Consider the following 7,521-nt stretch of genomic DNA (forward strand, 5'->3'; position numbering starts at 1 on the left):
AAATTATAAAAAGACCTCTGGTCCTTAAAGCGGGAGTCCGCCGGGACTCCGCGTTTTTTTTTTTTTTTTTTTTTAAAGCCAGCAGCTACAAATACTGCAGCTGCTGACTTTTAAAATAGTGACACTTACCTGTCCAGCGCGCCCGCGATGTCGGCACCCGAAGCCGATCTCTAGATCGTCTCTCGGGTCCTGCCGCCGCCATCTTGGGTATCGGAATCAGGAAATGGAGCCTTTCGGCTTCATTTCCCGGTTCCCTACTGCGCATGCGCGAGTTGCGCTGCGTAATAAGGACGGTCCCCGCTGCCTCTGGGATCTGTGTGTTTCCCAGCAGGCAGTGGGGCACTTGCGGAAAGGGGCGTAATCTACGCCCCTTTCCGCAGAGAGCTATCCCGGAAGTGGGTGCAGATACCTGTACTGTACATGTACCTGCACCCCCCTCCCCCCTGAAAGGTGCCAATTGTGGCGCCGGAGGGGGGGAGGATTCCAATGAGCGGAAGGTCCACTTTAGGGTGGACCTCCGCTTTAAGCTGACAATTGGTCCGGGGCTGAAGTGGTTAAGGGGGTAAATCCTTTCCGGTCTTTAAGTGGTTAAAAATATTTATTGCCTTATCTGCATTAAATTAGCCCCAAACCCTTTATAATTCATATGTAATCGGGTTTAAAGGGATGAGGTGGCAACCCTAGATCAGATCTGTCACCAGACATATGATGGCCTGATAATTGGGTTGAGAGCACAAACAGTTAAAGCAGAACCAAACCCATCAGTTTACAGTGACACTAAGGGCTCCTTCACACATGAGGTCAGGGGACGGTAATACTAGGCAGTTCAGCCACGATTTTACTGCCCCCTGAATCCTTATGGCTGTACACATATTGCGGCCATAGTGCCACCACCAAATGCGACTGATGCAGTTCTATTGGGCGGTAGTAGGACAGTGAGTGGGGCTGCTCTGCAAGCACCCTGCAACCCTGTGCAATGCACACAGGTGCGACGCACTATTGTGGGCTTCAAAGGCCTGGTTCACACATATGTAGGTTGCGATTGATGCATTTTGGGTGTGTTTTGTGTTTTTCACGCGCGTTTTTGGCGCATTTTTGGGAGGTGTCCGTTGTCCTGTGGGAGAAACCAGCAAAAATGCAGCAGAAACTTATTAAAAACACAAGCACTGTGGTTTTGTTTCCATCAAAGTCTACAGAACCAAAAACGCAACTTGATGCGGGAATAAAAGTCCTAAAGCCCTGGTTCACACTCATGCACCCCATAGTGCTGCTGGTGGCAACGGACAGTTAATGACACCCCAAAAGCTGGTCGCAGACGCAGTGCGTTTGCCTAAATGGGATCACATGGGTACAAACACCCATGCAATTCGTTTTCAGTGTGAATAAAAAAAAAAGGCCGCAGACACCTTTTTTTGATGTGGCTGCGGTGCGCTTTGATCAATGAATAGCCTCAAATCGCACCGCACATTGCGTTTGCCGCTGCATTTTTTGTACACTTTGTCACACATTCGCAAGGTGTGAATGGAGCCTTATGCCGCATACACACAGTCGGATTTTCCAATGGAAAATGTTCGATGGAAGCCTTTTGTCGGAAATTCTGACCCTGTGTAGGCTCCATCAGAATTTCCGACACACAAAATTTGAGATCTGGATCTCAATTTTTCCGACAACAAAATCCGTTGTCGGAAATTCCGATCGTGTGTACACAATTCCGACGCACAAAGTTCCACGCATGCTCAGAATCAAGCAGAAGAGCCGCACTGGCTATTGAACTTCAATTTTCTCGGCTCGTTGTACGTCACCGCGTTCAGAATTTCCGACATTTGTGTGACCGTGTATGCAAGACAAGTTTGAGCCAACATCCATCGGAAAAAACCCCACGGCTTTTGTTGTCGGAATGTGCGATCAATGTCCGATCGTGTGTACGCGCCATTATGCCGCGTACATACGATAGGATTTTCCGACAACAAAATCCATGTTTTGTTTTTCCGACGGATGTTGGCTCAAACTTGTCTTGCATACACACGGTCACACAAAGTTGGTTGGAAATTCCAAATGTCAAGAACGCGGTGATGTACAACACGTACGACAAGCTGAGAAAATTGAAGTTCAATAGCCAGTGCGGCTCTTCTGCTTGATTCCGAGCATGCGTGGAACTTTGTGCGTCGGAATTGCGTACACACGATCGGAATTTCCGACAACGGATTTTTGTTATCGGGAAAATTTGAGATCCGGATCTCAAAATTTGTGTGACGGAAATTGCTAATGGAATTTCCGACAAGCTCCCATTGAACATTTTCCATAGGAAAATCCGACCGTGTGTACGGCGCATTATTGTCATGTTTTTGGCCCCGATCAACTTCAATGGGAGCGCCTGAAAAATGCACTCTGTTTTGCATGTAACAGCCCTCTCCTCCTACCACTAACTAGCCTTCCATTGGCTACAATTAAAAAGCTGAAACCTGAAAACGTACAAAAAATAAATAAAAAATAAGATGTCCAAAGCTCAACTACTTGGCCCTCTATGTGCACAGGACGGGTTCACTTTATAATGACGAATGACAACAACTACAGCAATCACCCCCTTCCTAGCACAGCATGGGTCCTGCCAGTCCATCCCCCAATAAACAGCCTCGCTCTCTAGGTAAATAGCGAAACTGTTCTTCCTGATTGGCCGGACCGACCCGCTCAACATACAACCAATCAGAGCTTCCGCTTTACCTCCTTCGATCACGAAGTAGCCAATGACAGATGGCGACAGGGCTCCTCGGCGGCTGGTTGCTGGAAGATCCGGGAGGAGGAGATCGGAGAGTGCGGAGGGCTGATCGCCATCTTCAGATTGCGGGGACTGTCAGTACTGATCTGATTTTATGTCTGTCTGTCTAGGATCATACCGCACGTAGTCACATGGGGGGCGGAACCCGCAATGATTCGGCTCTGATCCGTCTCGGTGCGGCTGTCTCACACAGCCGAGCGGAGTGAAGCCGCCTCCCTCTCCTCCTTTATGTCTACACAGGGGGAGGGGACTCGACATGCAGTCCTGTGCTGATCTCAGGACCTGAGACTCAGGTACATTATGGGTCTGTGGGGGGATCTGTAGTGTAGGGGGCTGCAGTCAAGGGGGGTTCTGTAATGTGGGGGGGGGGGGAGTTCTTGAGTGTAGGGGGCTGCAGTCAAGGGGGGTTCTGTAATGTGGGGGGGGGGGTTCTGTAGTGTAGGGGGGGTTCTGTATTGTAAGGGGGGGTTCTGTATTGTAGGGGGGTCTGTAGTGTGGGGGGTTCTGTAGTGTAAGGGGGGTTGTGTAGGGGGGTTCTGTAGTGTGGGGGGTTCTGTAGTGTGGGGGGTTCTGTAGTGTAAGGGGGGTTCTGTAGTGTGGGGGGTTCTGTAGTGTAAGGGGGGTTCTGTAGTGTAGGGGGGGGGGGGTTCTGTGGTGTAAGGGGGGTTGTGTAGGGGGGTTCTGTAGTGTAAGGGGGGTTCTTTAGTGTAAGGGGGGTTCTGTATTGTAGGGGGGTTCTGTAGTGTAAGGGGGGTTCTGTAGTGTAAGGGGGGTTGTGTAGGGGGGGTCTATAGTGTGGGGGGTTCTGTAGTGTAGGGGGGTTCTGTAGTGTGGGGGGTTCTGTAGTGTGGGGGGTTCTGTAGTGTGGGGGGTTCTGTAGTGTAAGGGGGGTTGTGTAGGGGGGGTTTGTAGTGTAGGGGGGTTCTGTAGTGTAAGGGGGGTTCTGTAGTGTAAGGGGGGTTCTGTAGTGTAAGGGGGGTTCTGTATTGTAGGGGGGTTCTGTAGTGTAAGGGGGGTTCTGTAGTGTAAGGGGGGTTGTGTAGGGGGGTTCTGTATTGTAAGGGGGGTTCTGTATTGTAAGGGGGGTTCTGTAGTGTAGGGGTGGTTCTGTATTGTAGGGGGGTTCTGTAGTGTAGGGGGGTTCTGTAGTGTAGGGGTGGTTCTGTATTGTAGGGGGCTGCAGTCTAGGGGGTTCTGTATTGTAAGGAGGGGGTCTGCACTGTAGAGAGGGCATCTGCACTGTAAGGGGTCCAGAGGCTGCACCCCCCCCCCCCGGCTCCTCAGTCTAAAATGCCCGGGCCTATTTTTTGTCCCAGTCCTGGCCTGATCCTACACACACACACACACACACTACATCAGAGGGGCTCATCAGGGCCCAATATGGCTGCCCAATCAGAGCTCATCCTCTATATATCTGTCATCAGTGTGCACAGAATTGGTCTGGTGTCTGGTGGTGTGTAATGGGCACTTCTATAATCTGCTTCTATTGTCCCCCCCCCCCCTGCCCCCCCCCCCCCCCCCGATCTGCCATCATCAACCAGGGAATGAAATAATAAATATAATCATATACCTAATTAGTGACATCATCACTAGATCCCTATACTTCTCTATATACTGCAGGCAGATCATGGTGGGTGGGAGGGGCCAGTAAAGTGATCTGCATAGCTTCCACCCCTCAGTACTCTGGACCCCCCCCCCCCCATATTGTTTTATTGTAATTTTTTAAGCATATAAGAATGGATTGATATACGAAAAAAGGAAAACAAAATGCAAACTTTAGGGTGCATTCACACTCCATCACAGGCGGAATCGCATGGATTTCAAGTTGCTGTAAAATGCGGGTCCTGCGATTGCGCTGCCAATACTTCTAAATTCTCTCGATCGCTGGGCAGTAAATAGCAACACGTGATGCTTGTCGCTTCTTTTTGGGGCGACAGAGATTTACCGACACTGCAGGGCGATTTGGGCTCCATTCACACCTGTGGTGCTCAGAATTGCGGCAAAAACGCGCTTGCAGTGGCATTACTTCTCAATGGCGCCCCCCCCCCAAACGCGGTGCAGTTTTGCCACGATTGTCGCACTGACTCCAGTGGGTGGGATCTTCAGGATTTACCGCTCTTTTGAACTTGCCATGCTCAGGTATATTTGCAGCAGCTGCAAAGCACAGATGCCGTGGCACATGTACAAATCCATCTGGCCGCTCTGTGGCGGGTGGTAAAAATGTAGCTCAACCTCCTATTTTTACTAAACATGTGAAGGTAACCTAGGGCAGTGATGGCCAACTTTGGCACCCCATATGTTTTGGATCTACATTTACCATGATCAGGGCCAATCCTAGTGTCACAGGCAACTGGGTGCAGAAATATTTCTGGTGCCCCCATATAGGTGTGGTCATCTTACTAACTCCTTCCCTTTTGGTGGGGGGTCACAGTGGCACTATTTGATTGGCACGGGGGCCGCATTTGATGGGGCACAGTGGCTGCGTTTGATGGGGCACAGGGGCCGCGTTTGATGGGGCACAGTGGCTGCGTTTGATGGGGCGCAGGGGCCGCTTTTGATGGCTGCGTTTGATGGGGCACAGGGGCTGCGTTTGATGGCTGCATTTGATGGGGCGCAGGGGCCGCTTTTGATGGGGCACAGGGGCCGCTTTTGATGGGGCACAGGGGCCGCTTTTGATGGGGCACAGGGGCTGCGTTTGATGGGGCACAGGGGCTGCGTGTGATGGGGCACAGGGGCTGCGTTTGATGGTACAACTTACTTGTAGAAGAGCCTGGTGGCAGAATGGACAGGGTGAGGCCGAAGGTCAATTCCGAGCCTCCAGAACAGACACAGTGTCAGGCTGCAACACCAGGCTCAGACAGCGGCAGCCGACAGGTGCTATGCTGGTGCAGTGCAGGTGGACAGTGTGCTCAGCTCAGTCACTCACAGGCAGGCGGCTCTCCTCTCTCTTGCTCTGAGCCACGCTGTCTGAAGAACATGGAAGAGGTGGGTGGAGCTAGTTTACTAGGCGCGGAGTGCTCTGAATGCTGGGGTGGCTGCGGCCTCTGTCACTGGTTGCTAGACGCCGGGCGGCAGGCAATTCTAGCTATAGCCAGGGCAGGCATGGCAGTGTGGACAGGACGACTGGGTCTCGGGGTCAAGTGAGTGCCACAGCTTTGGCGCCCCTCCTCTGCAGCAGTTTGCAGAGCAGGGGCGCAGTGCCCCCACCCAGGATCGGCCCTGCCCATGATGCTTATGCACTCTGTGGTGTAGTGGAGCATCATGGGAAATGCAGTTCCAAAACATCTGAGGTGCCAAGGTTTGCCATTACTGCTCTAGGGCATTCTGTGATTTGCATAGCCCCTCCCAGGGGTCCAGCCCACATCCATACTGATGAGGCCCATCCCCAGCTCTGCCTTTCAGCACCCCTCCCCCCCATGAAGGGTTTTCTTCAGAAATCACCCACCGCTGCCATCCGGGTGATCAGGAGCTGGCTGTCTCTTCCAGGTTCTTGCAGCCAGGTTCTTGCAACCTAGTAGAAAATGGAGGCGGGGCAGTGAAAGTAAAAAATAAATAAAATTGTGATTTGGTGGGGTTGGATACAGGAAATAAGGGCTTGTGCACACATGAGGTGGGGGGGGGTAAACCCCACAGCTGAGCCAAGCTTTTTTTTTGTCCCCCTCCCGACTGCTGCAGAGGCTGGGGATGTACACATGCCGTGGCTGCGATGCTGTGATTTGGGGCAGGAATTATGCTCCCAGTGAATGGGGCCGCTCTGCAATTGTGGCAATCGAGGGGTTAAAGCGATACATCTCACCGCCTGTCACATGCTCTCTGAAAAACGATCAGAAGACAGATCGCTCTTCAAAGAGCAAAGCCCATGTGATCAAGCAATAAGGCAGCATTCACACAAGATCGTGGGTGGAAACGCCGCAATTCCAAATGGCTGCAAAATGCGGGACGCTATTGCGATGCCGTTACTTGTCAACGGCGCCCTAAACATTGTGTGATTTTGTCGCATTACAGATCTCCGCAAAATCGTGGGACACCCCAAAAGAAGATCCGGAACTTTATTTGGGGGGGGGCGGACACACGTCCTCTTGCCAGAAAATGAGGTGGGTTCTAAATAACTTGCTGCATCTTGTAATGCACATTGTGGGACGCTCACAGTGTGAAGTGGAATCAGAATAAGTCATTTCAGTCCAGGAAAGAAGTCTCTAACTGCAAGACTGAAGGGAAGGCCGGAGGTCAGTGCCTAGGCAAGGATGACATCACAGTCCTTCCACCGAGATCATAGGGACACCCAGGACACCTCACAGGAATGTGATCCTTTGCTGTGCTAAGTGTAACAAATGAATGAAAGAGGAACTAAAAACTAATTAGGGTTAATAAGGGTCACAATGATATTGAATTGTAATTAGGGGTGCATCGAATGGAAATTTTGGCGCCGAAACCGATACTGAAAATGAAGGATGCACTAGGACGAAAAACCAAAACCGATACCGAAAATGACAGTTTTTAATAAATATTTATATTATTTTTATATATAATTTTATTATATTCAACTTTTTAATTTAATATCATCAATTTAAATTAATATTGGCACTGATTGGTTGCAGGTGGCACTGATTGGTGGTGGCAGGTGGCACTGGTTGGTGGTGGCAGGTGGCACTGGTTGGTGGTGGCAGGTGGCACTGGTTGGCACTGGCAGATGGCACTGGTTGGCGCTGGCAGATGGCACTGGTTGGCACTGGCAGATGGCACTG

Source organism: Lithobates pipiens, unplaced genomic scaffold, assembly GCF_037356315.1.
Source record: "Lithobates pipiens isolate NorthernLeopardFrog02 unplaced genomic scaffold, aLitPip1_a1.2 Scaffold_1, whole genome shotgun sequence".
Lineage (NCBI taxonomy): Eukaryota > Metazoa > Chordata > Amphibia > Anura > Ranidae > Lithobates > Lithobates pipiens.